Raw genomic sequence first — 14,563 nt, 5'->3', positions numbered from 1 at the left:
ATTGGGTCCATTGATGGGACACATGTGGCTTTGGTACCACCACAGGCACAGGAGCAAGCCTATCGCAACCGTAAACATTACCACTCAATAAATGCCCTTGTGGTGTGTCTTGCTAACATGCTGATTTCCCATGTCTGTGCACGTTTTCCAGGATCAGCACATGATGCCTACATCATGAGGCGTAGCAGGGTGCCACAAATGATGCTGCGGCTGCACTACAAACAAGCATGTCTTGTTGGTGGGTATACTCTGTTTGTCCTGTGTGTTGCGGTATCTTTGGACCTTACGGCATCTCCTGACCCACTTATTTACATGATGTTTCCATGTAGGGGACTCTGGATATCCCAACATGCCATGGCTAATGACACCTCTCCGCAATCCAAGAACAGCTGCAGATCACCAGTACAACAATGCACACGGGCAGACCAGGCGAGTGATTGAGAGGACGTTTGGCCTCCTGAAGAGACGATTCCGGTGCCTTGACAAGACAGGCGGGTCCCTCCCATATGCAACGGAGAAGGTCTGCAAAATCTGCATTGTGTGCTGCATGCTGCACAACATGGCCGTTGAGAAGGCAGTGCCACTCATCCTTGATCCTGATGAGCAGCAACATCCACACGTGGAGGATCCAGGGCTTGGTCACGAGGCAAGTGATGAGGAGGAGGAGGATGATATCCGGAGTCAGCTCATACGCAACTTCTTCTCATAATGGTGAGTCACTGGGTATGAGTGTGCAAGCTTGTAGCATTGAGTGGCATGTGTTGCAATGTGTGTGTCCAGCTGACTGAATACAAAGGGAATTTGATGTGTGTACTGATGTGTCACTCGAGTGATGATGTCATGTCACACAGTTTTGCGGAGAGACTTTCTTTGAAATTTGCATGTGTCCAACATTGTTCATGTTTTGTAACTGACCATGTGTGCGGCGAGATTTGTTTTAGGTGACTTCTTGTGTGTCATTCCCAGGTTTTTCCGCCTGTTGTCTGCTCGTGTCATCTTTGTCCTCCTGCTATTCCTCATGAGGATTGCAACGTGTGCTGAATCAGTGTTCCATGCACGGACATGTGGAAATGTCAGTTTGGGTAAGGATTGCAGCAAGGCTTTTTGGTGGTGGTACGGGTTGGGAATGTGTGGGGACTGCTTCTGTGCATGTTGTGGTACCATGCATACATGTCTTCTCACCATGGAGCATATAACATGTAGCATCACTCCCATGACATGGTAGTCACCCTTCTTGACAGTCATCTGTAGTGGAGTGTGGAGTCTGATGAAGGCACCAATGTGCGTAAACCTTGCCTCTGAAACATTGCAGATGCTACTGGTGGACATAGTGTGGGACATCACAACAACAGGCTCTATGGTGAATTGCAGCCTCTCCGTGTGCAGCAGGATGTGTTTGGCTCATCCCCTTAACTTGTGTGCCAGTTCATTGGGATTTACAACATCCGTGTTGGGAAGGGGGGGTCCAGCGTATGTCCCACATGTTCTGTCAACTGACCTGTGAGTCTGTTCATATGGATGCATTTCCCTTTGTGTGAGTTTGTGTAATAAAGGTGTTCAGCACAATCCAAAGTGCCTCATCTCTGTCACTGCAGATCTCTTGCCAGTTTGCATGTGTCCTCTATGGCATAATTGTCAAAGATTGAGCATATGTACTTCGGCAACATGCATGCAGTTCTTCATGGCTAATAATCTCTATTGTGCATGAAGTACCTGGTTGTGTATGTATTTGTGCAGGTTGCTCCCCACAACTGGACGTCAACGCCTGCTGATGGTGTGTCTCCTGTGCGCAGCTCCACATTTTGTTGGCCTGATCCTCTGGCCGTCATTCTTGGTGATTGTTCATACATTTTCTCGGAGTGACCCATGAGTAACCTGACACTCCTTCCTTTACATACACCTGTTGCACTGTGCCTTTCTGACCTCCTTGTCTTTGTGTGCTACTTTTTGCCTAGTTTCTCATCTCTTCCGCCTGCTGCTGCCTCACCTGCGGCACCGCCCCACCGAGTGCCCTGATTCTGCAACCCACACACCTCCAAAATGCTCCTCCCTTCCCCCCTACACCCATTCTTAATGCAGCCAGCAGCTTGTCTGTGCCACTGTTGCGCCAATGCCGTACCAAAGGCAGGACCGTCTGCGCCTGCAACGTGCACAGTGCACGACCCTCTGGTCCTTGCATGACCCACGTCACACAACAGGCTCATGCTGTAGCCACCCTCCAAGCAATGTCCACCAGACAAGCAACCGCCTGCTATCAGGCAACCCCTAAGCGCACACACAACACCTTTGCATGCTGAGTGTGCAACTCCAACTGCCTACACAGCGCTGCCCCGCCTACCAGACCCTGTCAGAACAACCAGGTCATGTGCCTCCTACTCCGCCCCCGCTCCGTCCACCAGCACGCCATTGGACTCTGTTACCTCCTCAACACAATAGCACCACACATCACCTTCATGACAGTAACCTGGATAAAAGCATCCTCAGCACACAACTTCTTCATTGCCATCTCTGACGGATACAAGATCACCCACAGGGACGGCACCAACAATCCCGGAGGATGAATTGCAATTTATTCACAAGTACACCCTCAGAGTCACAAATCCGGTTTTGCACCAACCCCCTGGCAACCCTCAGAGTAACACTTCTACAGATCTCCAGGCCTACATCCACAATTCCGCAAAGCCATCAACACGTACATCTGCACGCACGCCCTCACCTCCACAGGCTACATGTGGCTGGGGGCCAGTAACTTCTTGCTGGAGCAGAACCACACCACCATCCATCATTGGTCCATCAGCATTTGCATCCACGTCTCCGACAAGCAACACACTGCCCCACACCCTGCTACCGATCCCCCAAAGATGCTTGATGTAAGTCACCACAGACAAGCTGTGTGGGACACTCGAACCAACACCCCCGCCACACCCTGCAACCTCACACACTGGATTAGCAACTGATCCAACAATCTTGCCACATTGACAGACTTTCCTGTGAAGCACAACAACAGTCAAGCCACCTGGGACAAGGCAGACCTACTGGACTCATACAGATCTAGCCGGACTCTTGTGCAAACCTTGCAACACAAAGAACCATCAGTTACCTTACAGCCCTGGAAAACGCCACACACAGCGATCACCATATCATCAGCAAGGACAAGTGGAGATCCTTCAGATAGGGCCGAGGCACCAAAACACACGACATAAAGGAGCTCATCAGCATTGTGAGTGAACTGACAGCAGCTCTCCATCCAAAAGACACCCCACCCTTGCAAGGCAGATCAAATCCCTTGCAACTTTCTACCACTGCAAGCTCATGGACATACACGACAGCCTTGGCACACAGAGGCAGACAGCACTATTATCCGCGGGACAAACCCCCCTCAGGTTCTGGACTCCCGTCAGCAGCAATTACACCACCTGGCTCATGTGCACCATCCACTCTGGCTCTCCATCAGGCCCCTTCCCACACAACATCTCAACCACATCATTCCCCATCCTTGAAGCCCACGTCCAGCACGTCATGAATGTCTCCTTTGAGTTTGCCACATTCCATGGGAGCTGGAGGCATGCAGAGACCCAGGCCCTTCTTAAACAACGGACGGCAGTACCGCAGGATCTCCTGGAACATCACCCTGCTTCCCTACCCAGCAAATGTCATCAGGAAGACACTCAACGAGCAACTTCCTCCACGCAAACAGCTCCAGGCAACCGGCACCAGACCATCTTCAACAGTAATCACACCACTGAAACCGTCATAATTGCCACCACCAACGACAACTTTGCCCTGCTCAACAATGGTGAGACCACCCCCCTTGACCTCTCAACGGCATTCTACACCATGTGCTACTACACTGTCAGCTCACACATCTCCAACACTGGTATCCAGAGGAGGGCCCAGGATTAAATCACCAAGTAGCTCACCAGCAAGGCCCAGGGAGTCGGCCTCCACACTTCAGCATGTGGTACACTGGGGTCATCTGGCCCAAGCCCCAGGGCTCATCTCTCAGCGTGACGATCTTCAATGTCTCCATGACCCCCCTCTCCACCATCACATGCGCACACGTCCTCATCATCATCTCGTATGCCATTGACACCCAGCTGCTCCTCACACTCACCAAAGACCCAGCCATTGCCAGATCCAACCTTCAAGAAGGCATGAGATCCGTTGATGAATGGCTGAACATCAGCCACCTGAGGCTGGACTTGGACAGGACTGAGGTCATCATCTGAGGATTGTTCCCTTATGGCTGGGTTAACTCCTTGTGTCCCACCGGCCTGGGCACCGCACCAGCACCCAGTGGCCACGCACGCAAGCTGGTGTTCATCATGGACTCATCGCTCACAATTACCATGCAACTCAACACCATCTGTACCTCAAGCTGCAACACCCTCCGCATGCTACAAATGATCCACAGATAGATCTACTCCAAGGCAAGACAGACCGTCTCCCAGGTCCACGACACCAGCCTGGTCAAATACAGCAATGCCCTCTACGAAGAAACAACAGCAAAACTGCAGGAGAACTTGTCCACATCCAGGGTGCATCCGCACACCTCATCTTCAACATCCCCCAGCCCAGCCACATCACCGTCCACCTGAGATAGCTACAATGGCTCACTGTCTGCTGCAGGATCACCTTCAGACTCCTCACCCACACTCAGGAGGCAGTCCACAACCCCAGACCCAAAACCGCCCTTGGACGTCTGTCATCCAACACCCCGTTGGCCCAACTCCGTGCAGACAACCTTGCCCTGTCCACCATTCATCACATCCACAGAACAACTGCATGCAGGAGATAGTTCTCCCACCTCACCAAACAGACCTGGGACTCCCTCCCCGGGCACATCCACATGACCCATGACCTCTACGCCTTCATGATACTCTTCCAAATTGGTCTGTCCGAGCAGTATTGCAAGCCCCCCCTCAGCAGCTTGAGGCCATCACGGGTGAGTATCGGGCTCCATGTCTGTATTTGATGATACATTGTGACCCATGTGTGTCCTCGACCGGACTCAGATTCCAGTGTATGGATGGCTGGAGGTAGTTCCACACTCAGGCATACTTTGACATATCCCCACACGTATGTTGTGGACTCATGCGAAATGACTGCAACATCAAATTTTTTTCTTTTTTTATTATAGGTCTGGGGCGTGATTTGTGCAAGAAAAAGGTGCAATACAGGGACCATAGAATCTAAAGTTCCCAGGGGGAGATGGGATCCTTGGCATTTGAAAGCAGCAAAGTCCATACCACAGTGTTTGGCATCATTGGTCAGACTGTCACCAGCAAGTCCATGTGGCAGAGAATGTCAGTCAATGAGGTGATGCAGTTGCACATGAAGGCCAGGTGCCAGGCCAGGTGACCTGGGAGATGTGGATGGGCCGCTGCCTCTCACGGTCTTTTCCGTGGACGACCCGCCTTCCTCAGGGGACCCTCAGATGCAGGCCTTGACGATGCTTGGGACACTCCGTCGGACAAATCCTCCTCCTCCTTCCTCCCTGTGGCTGGTGGTGGTCTTCGCCTGGTGGCACAGGGAGGGTTGCCCATGTTGTCTGCGATCCGACAGAGTGAATGGCTTATGTCCCTTTGCACCGCCAGGAGCTCAGCCAGTCTTGCCTCCATCCTTCCTTGGTGTTCTTGTTGACTGGCATGTTGCTCGGCCTGCTGGTTCTTCATCTCTGTGATGGTCCCCTTTATCTCTGTGAGTGTCCCAACTACCTGGCTGATCTCCCTGGTGTCACGCCGGTATGCCTCCATGATGTTGTGTATGTGTGACATACCGGTCTCTTCAGCTGGCTGGTCAGGTTCTCGCCTCTGCCTGCCTCCACTCCCACAACCCCTGCCCACACGAGCCTGGCCTGCCGTTGTGGGCACATCGGGTCTACGGGACCCCTGAGGGATGGCAGTGGTGGTGTTGTCTGCCTCCTCCTGGTTGCCCGGCGAACCTTGTCCCTCCTGGTCAGACTTGCTCAGTTGTTCACTGCAGGCAGGGCTCCTTGGTGTCTCCTGGGATGTGGCAGGAATGGGGGTGGTGGTTGGCACAGATGTTCCTGAACCAGGTGCTGCAGGGGCTTGGACAGCAGAGGGTCCAGGTCAGTCGGGGTCATCCACGGAGTGTTGAGAGGCGTCGCTGCAGGTGGGATCATGTTCCTCCCGAGCCTGGGACTGTGATTGTTCACCCCCATTGTTGGGGGGAGATTCATCACGTTGCCCTGTGTGTGAAAGACAGACAATGTTAATGTTGTTTCATGCAACATCCATGTTTCATACACATTCTAGTTGGCACTGTTCCTCCAGGTAGTTGTATGTGCCTAGCATTCTCCTCAATGTTCACTTGTGGATGGGTATGTTGCGGGGGACAGATTGATCTGTGTTCCTGAGTCTTTGACTTGTTGATTTTTGGCTTGGATGCTTCTTCGGCTATGTATTGGTCTTGTTGTGTTACATGTCCATTGTGACAGTGGGTAAATCCATTGCCTGTCCTGGGGGTGTCTGCTTGTGTAAGGGGTGTGTGTGACAGGGCCTGCTGGTGGGTGTAGTGTGATTTGGCACTGGGGGTCCCAGGTGATGTAGCTGTCCCCCCATGGAGCATGCTGCCATGACAGTGAGTGTGAGTTCCTGTCCTAGATATCTGACCTTGTTGTCTTGGTGTTTGTGTTTGCACTGGTCACAGGAGGGCCTTGTGCTGCCTACACCAGGGCCCAGTGTCAGCTATCTTGTCAGTACTTTCACAGTACCTGTGTGTGAGAAGTTGGCCTGGTATATGATGCTCACTAGTTAAAGTGATCACCTTGTACCATGCCAAGCAACCCTTATGGTGTGGTTGTAAGTCAACCTTTTCGGACTAGCTGCCCTAGTGGTAGCGTAGGCTAAGCAGTCTTTGAGGCTAAACTCGTGAAACGTGTTAAGCCAGCTGTTTTACCAAATGCAACCCCCTTTTATACCAATGAAAGGACACCACACAGATATATATTCAAAATATATATGTATTTATTTCTCAAAGTAACCCCTAGTCTCTTTATGAGCACAGGAGCACAAATCGTCAAACAAGATTATCACAGAATACACAGAAGTTGCACGTTATATGGATAGGCCCTGGTGGCCACTCAAACCATATACTAAAATAGTGGTATAAGTACCACGAACAGAAAAGGGAAAAGGCCTAGGGCCTCTAGAATCGCTGGGCCTACAAGGAGCTAACGTCAGTTAGTGACCAGGAGGTCCACGGGTGGCGTGTGCAGTGCAAATAGTCACACGCGTGCTCCCATAGGTTTCAATGGGTGCGTAAAAAGTACAAAGTTACTGCAAAGGAGATCTTCCGGGTTGACTAGGAACTTAAGATTTGGAACACAGGCACTAGAGATGTATTACTACACATGGGCACTGGAGTACCAGCTTTACCTCACCCACAGGAAGCGGGTGCATAGGCCTCAAAGTGCGTCGGGTTTCTTCTATCTGTTCCGTGGAGCTTGAAGACAAAGATGCTGCAGGCGGTCGGTCCGGGAGAGATGCAGTGGATCCAAGAGTGGATCGGAGATGTTGAAGACCTGTAAGCAGAGGGGACAGTGTTCACAGTCACCAGCCAGTGACCAGCGTGGCACCAGGTGGGTACCAGGCGATGTCGGGTGCAAACAGGTGATGAGGGGTAGCTTGTCTCCGCAGCCACGTGGTCCCTGAAGGTCGACAACGTCCAGGAGTCGGCTCACGAGCTGTCCCACGCAGGCTCTCGCTGTCGGTGGTGTCGGCGACTTGATCGAAGCAAACAAGCCTTGGCAGAAGCAATTGCAGGAGGATTCGGAAATCAGCTGTTGGTTCTGACCAGCAAGGTCAGAGGGATTGCTCCTTTGGAGGGGAGCAAGGGCCAGTCTGGAGCAACCAGACCAGCGGTGTTTGTTGTAGATTTCGTCGCCAAGATGGCCACTAGCCAGCGGGCCAGCAACTGGTTAGGCGCGTCGAGTGGCAAAATGCAGAAGGGCCCCACGCAGATCGTGGAGATGCTGGAGGGCTCACCTTTGGTGCAGATGCTGCTCGGGGGTTGGGCTTCTCAGATCCCAAAGCACAACTTGGAGGGAGCCTCGGTTGTTGCACTTGTCAGCTTGTCGTAGTCGTTCCAAGATGGCTGGCTCCACGTGTCTCGGTGCCTCCACGGGTCTCCTCTTCTCAGGGACTGTGGATCGGGCGGTGAGAGGTCTGGAGGTCCAGGTCTTGTCAGTCTCTGGGCTCGGGCTCCGGCGGGAGGCGGCGGCAAAGCAGACGGTGATTCGCTGGATGGTGCTTGCGTTAGCAAGGTGGTCACTCCCTGACCACAGGGGAGATTTTCTTCAGTCTTCTGTGCAGCAGAATGTCGAAGTTCCCGTCTTCTTCTTAGTTTCAAGTTGATTCCAGGATGTCTGAAGTCTTTAGGACACAGCTCCTACCTTTAAGCGGATTCTAGGGGCCGGACTACCTGCTAGGTCCCTCCCTAAGGGTGGGACCAGGAAGGGGGGTGGTTACACCCCCAATCCTTTGTCCAGCTCGCCCCAGGCCCGGGACTGGTGTGCCCCAGGACCGGTTTGAACTGGCATATGCACCGAGGCTCCTTGTGAGCCACAGGCATGTCTGGTTTCTTTCAAGCCCTACCTGACCAATACACAAAATCCTGTCTGGGGTGGTGCACGCACCTCCCCTGGCAGGAAACCCTTTGTCCACACCTCCCAAGCTGGAAGGACTCCCAGCAGCAGGAGGGCAGACTTGTGTCTGTGGTGGCAGCATCCATTTTGTGGAGCTGAGGCTATGTCTGATTTTACCCGGGTTTCAGGTACTGTACATGTCGTGTCCCTCTAGAAGGGTGGAATGCTAACCCCGTCGCCAGAATTGGCGAGGGGTTAGTATTCCAATTCGTATGACACCTTACTCGACATGTTTTGATAAAGCCAAACCAAAGATAGCATTTAACCGCGAGGTTCATAATGCACTTAAGAGTATATGGTATGACGATATCTGGAAACAGTAGAAGGAAGTTGTTCCGACCACTGCAGACAGGCTCAGCTCATGCCAGAGCACCATCTCACATGGAACCAAGCACTCTGCCTTCAGGATTGTTAAGGCCTGCCATAGGAGTGACTTATAGGTTACCAGGTGTCCCATTTAAGGTTAGGTATAGGTATACTACACCTAAGTAAGAGGTGATTACACCAACTTACCCCAGCTGAGTGATCAGCCAGTTGTGTCAGATTGTTAGGCCAAGCCTGGGGTGGCATAATACATGCTGCAGCCCTTGGCAGGCCTTGGGTACACCAATGCCCTGGGTACCTAGTGTACACTGGTACAGGGGCTGACAGGGTGATCCACTTCCAATTGGTTATGCACCTAGGGTGCATAGTTGTAATTTAGTAGAGAGAACAGCAGGCTGGGGGTCTGATTGGCAGGCCCACAGCCTCAATATGTCAAAAACCAGTGAAGCAAAAAGCAAAAATTTGGGGTGACCATAGGATAGCAGACCCTACTCTCCTACACAACCCCCCCCCAAACGCTGGGACATTAAACTAGCCTTGACCAGTCTCGTCTTCATGTCCTAAGTGGAAGTACCTGGAGAGACCATCTGCATTCCCATGGTCAGTACCTGGCCGGTGCTCCACTGTAAAGTCCATCCCCTGTAGGGAAATGGACCACCTAAGCAGTTTGGGGTTTTCACCCTTCATCTGATTTAGCCACAAGAGGGGCTTATGGTCGGTCTGAATCTTGAAGTGAGTGCCAAACAAGTATGGCCTCAGCTTCTTCAGGGCCCACACCACAGCAAAGGCCTCCCTCTCAATAGCTGACCAATTCTTCTCTCTGGGGGTCAACCTTCTGCTAATAAAAGCAATGGGTTGGTCTTGACCATCTACATTAAGTTGTGACAGCACAGCTCCCACACCCAACTCAGAAGCATCTGTTTGGACAATAAACTCTTTGGAGTAGTCAGGACTTTTCAGGATAGGTGCAGAGCACATGGCCTCCTTCAGGTCATCAAATGCCTTTTGACAGCTTACTGTCCACTGAACCTTTTTGGGCATCTTCTTGGATGTCAGATCATTAAGAGGAGTCACAATGGACCCATAGTTCTTAACAAACTTCCTGTAATACCCAGTCAAGCCCAAGAAAGCTCGAACTTGAGTCTGGGTGGTTGGAGGGGACCAATCCTTGATGGACTGTATCTTACTCTCCAGTGGTTGAACTTGGCCCCCACCTACAAGGTGGCCCAAATACACAACCTTACTCTGCCCTATCTGGCACTTAGTAGCCTTGATAGTGAGGCCTGCCCTTTGCAGAGCCTCAAGAGCCTTCTTCAGGTGGATCAGGTGATCCTCCCAGGTGGAACTAAAGACAGCAATGTCATCAAGATATGCTGCGCAAAAGTCATCCAACCCAGTAAGGACTTGGTTCACCAGCCTTTGGAAGGTGGCAGGTGCATTCTTCAGACCAAAGGGCATCACCACAAACTGGTAGTGCCCACCTGGGGTTGAGAATGCTGTTTTGGCCTTAGACTCCTCAGCTAATCTGATTTGCCAATAGCCAGCTGTTAAGTCAAATGTGCTCAAAAACTTTGCAGAAGCTAGTTTGTCTATGAGCTCATCTGCCCTTGGAATAGGGTGTGCATCTGTCCTGGTGACAGCATTGAGTCCTCTGTAATCCACACAGAACCTCATCTCTCTCTTGCCATCTTTGGTGTGAGGTTTGGGGACCAGAACCACTGGGCTAGCCCAGGGGCTCTCTGAGGGTTCAATGACACCTAATTCCAGCATTTTATGTACCTCAGCCTTTATACAGTCCCTGACGTGGTCAGGTTGTCTGTAAAGTTTGTTCTTTACAGGCAGACTGTCACCAGTGTCCACAACATGGGTACACCAGTCAGTTTGACTAGGTATCAAGGAAAACATATGTGAAAATGATTGTAGAACCTGTCTACATTCAGTCTGCTGATGGGCAGTGAGGTTGCCTCCAAGGGTCACTCCTTCAACTGAGCCATCTTCAGGGTTCTGAGACAACAGGTCTGGGAGAGGGTCACTCTCTTCCTCCTGTCCCTCATCTGTAGCCATGAGCAAGCCCATGTCTGCCCTGTCAACATATGCTTTAAGCCTGTTAACATGGAGTACCCGGTGGGGACTCCTGGGAGTTCCTAGGTCCACCAAGTAGGTGACCTCTCCCTTCTTTTCCAGGATTGTATGGGGTCCAGACCATTTGTCTTGGAGTGCTGCTGGGGCCACTGGCTCCAACACCCATACCTTCTGTCCTGGCTGATACTCAACCAAGACAGCCTTTTGGTCATGCCAAGCTTTCTGTAAGGCCTGGCTTGCCTCAAGGTTTTTGGATGCCTTCTCCATATACTCAGCCATCCGGGAGCGGAGACCAAGTACATAGTCCACTATGTCTAGCTTAGGCTTTTTGAGAGGTAACTCCCATCCTTCCTTCACCAAACACAGTGGGCCTCTCACAGGGTGCCCAAACAACAATTCAAAGGGGCTGTAGCCAACTCCTTTTTGTGGGACCTCTCTGTAAGCAAACAGAAGGCAGGGTAGAAGGATATCCCATCTTCGCCTGAGCTTTTCAGGTAATCCTTTGATCATACCCTTTAGGGTCTTGTTGAATCTCTCAACAAGCCCATTGCATTGTGGGTGGTAAGGGGTGGTGAACTTGTAGTTGACACCACATTCCTTCCACATAGCTGTCAAGTATCCTGACATAAAGTTGGTACCTCTGTCAGATACTACCTCCTTAGAAAACCCCACTCTGGAGAATACTCCCAGCAGGGCCCTGGCCACAACAGGAGCTGTAGTGGTCCTAAGGGGAATTGCCTCTGGATACCTGGTGGCATGATCCACTACCACCAGTATAAATCTGTGCCCAGATGCAGTGGGAGGATCCATGGGACCCACTATGTCTATTCCCACTCTTTCAAAGGGGACCCCCACCACAGGTAGTGGTATTAGGGGGGCCTTTGTTGTGCCACCTGATTTGCCACTGGCTTGGCAGGTAACACAGGAGCGACAAAACTCCTTTGTATCTTCATTCATGTGAGGCCAGTGAAAGTGAGGGACAAGTCTGTCCCAGGTCTTATTCTGGCCTAGGTGTCCTGCTAAAGGAATGTCATGGGCCAAGGTAAGAAGGAAGCCCCTAAATTGCAGAGGTATGACCAACCTCCTGGTAGCACCAGGCTTGGGGTCTCTAGCCTCTGAATAAAGGAGCCCTTCATCCCAATACACTTTATGGGTACCTTGAGCATTCCCAGCAGCCTCAGCAGCAGCCAGCTGTCTGAGGGGTTCAAGAGAGGGACAGGATAACTGAGCCTGCCTCAAGTCAGCCCTTGAAGGTCCCCCTGTCCCCAGAAACTCAACCTGATCAGGTTCAAGCTCTTCAGGGACAGTTCCTTCAGGGTCCTCTAGATCAGCTTCCTGGGAAGGCTGATCATCACTCTGAGGCAGGGGGGAAGGCACAGCCTTGACCCTCCTGTTCTTCTTCTTGGTAGGTGCTTGGTCCATTGTCCCAGGATCCAAGACCTGAGGTTCAGTGAGGCACTTTTTGGCCTGTGACCTGGTCACAGCAAGGACATGTGATGATATACCTAACATCTCTGCATGAGTCCTGTACTCCACTTCTGACCATAGAGAACTCTCTAGGTCATTGCCCAACAAACATTCTACTGGGAGGTCTGCACTAACCACAACCCTTTTGAGGCCAGTTACCCCTCCCCATGAGAAGTTAACAACTGCCACACTGTGTGAAGTAGTGGCATTGCTGGCATTGGTCACCAGGTAGTTCTCACCTGGTATGTACTGTCCAGGGTCCACAAAGCCTGGTGTCACCATAGTGACACTGGCACATGTGTCCCTGTAGGCTTGAGCCACTTTGTCATTAATTAAAGGAGTCTGTCTGTACTTGCCCAGGTTACTGGGGCTCACAGTCAGGGACAAATCAATGTCCCCATCACAGATCAAGACTGCCTGTGTAAGGGTTCTGTCTAAGTCAGAATCTCCTTCAGTTCCCATAGTGATTCCCACTACACCCTTTGTCTGGGGACCAACACTGCTAACAGTAGTACTGGGAGCAGGTGCCTTAGGGGCAACAGTGTTGGGGGCTCCACCCTTTTTGCAATCACTAGTCCAGTGAGTTGTATTTTTACAATGATTGCACCAGGGTTTCTTCTGACCTTCTTTCTTCTTCTTGGACTGTTGGGACCCACCCTCCTTAGCAGTAGTTTGGGGCCCTGTTGAAGACTTCTGGTCTTTAGGTTTCTGATCTCCACCCTTTTGGTCTGTTTTCTTCTGATCACCCCCTTGGCCCTGGTTCTGGTTCTTTTGCTTAACCCTGGTTCTGACCCATTTGTCTGCCTTCTTTCCCAATTCTTGGGGAGTGGTCAGATCAGAGTCAACCAAGTGTTGATGCAGTTGCTGGTTTTGACAGTTATTTAAAATCTGTTCTCTCATCATCAAATTATACAATCCTGTAAAATCAGATACCTTACTTCCCAGCAACCAACCCTCCAAAGCCTTAGTGGCACATTCAATGTATTCAGACCAGTCCTGAGTCTGTGTCTTTTGGGTGTCTCTGAACATTAACCTGTACTGTTCAGTGGTTAAGCCTAACCCATCTACCAGAACACTCTTCAGGACTCTGTAGTTTCTGACATCCTCTTCTCTAACAGTGAGGAGTCTGTCTCTGCCCCTTCCTTCAAAGGAGAGCCAGAGGATTGCTGCCCACTGGTCTTCAGGAACCTGCTGTACTTTGCAGGCTCTCTCAAGAGCAGTTATCCATTTGTGGATGTCATCCCCACTTTTGTAGGGGGGCACAACCTTAGACAGGTTCCTATTATCAAAGACCCTATCTTTGTCCTTAGGGACAATGCTGCCACCAGTGGGTATAGACCCACTCTCTCTAGGTTGCCTAGCTTTGTTCAGTTTTTCTTCCATCAGGGCTACTTCTAGCTCCTGCTTCCTGATCCTCAGCTGGGCTTCCTGCATTCTGGCCTCATGTTCCCTCCTCTGAGGGGTGGTCATCCTTTTCCTGGAGTGACCTTGAGAGCCTCTAGAGCCATGAGAAGCATTGGAGTCACCTGAGCGATTCCTTTGCCTCCCAAGCCCTGTGTTAAGTCCACTGGGGAGATCCAATGGGGTGAACCCATTGTCAGTCCCCAATAGCCTTAGTTTAGCTGGGCCAAGTATAATACTTGGCACTGGGCTAGTTCTCCCTTCATCATCACTACTTTCTGTATCCTCACCACTTTCCTCCCCTGTAGTATGGTTCTCATCTAAGGGATGGCTATTGGAACTGGGTACCTCTGTAGTATCTTCAGAAGGGGGGCCTCCTGTTCCTGACCCTAAGGGGGCTAACTGGGAAGCTTTCTTGAGTGCTCTCTGATTCTCATCATTCTGTAAGAGCTCTCTGAGCTCAGCAGAGTTTGGGTTCTTGGGCTGTTTAAGGCCTCTAAGAGTTGCCAAATGCCTGAGCTCATTCTGATTAAGGGTAGCAAAGCTGGATGGTGCCCTCTGGGGGTCACTCTCAACAGAGATGGGTACAGTGGAACCCTCTGCCCCGGCCATTGCTCTTAA

Source organism: Triturus cristatus, chromosome 3_2 (assembly GCF_964204655.1).
Source record: "Triturus cristatus chromosome 3_2, aTriCri1.1, whole genome shotgun sequence".
NCBI classification, from domain to species: Eukaryota; Metazoa; Chordata; class Amphibia; order Caudata; family Salamandridae; genus Triturus; species Triturus cristatus.
Note: the sequence above shows the minus strand (reverse complement) of the source record.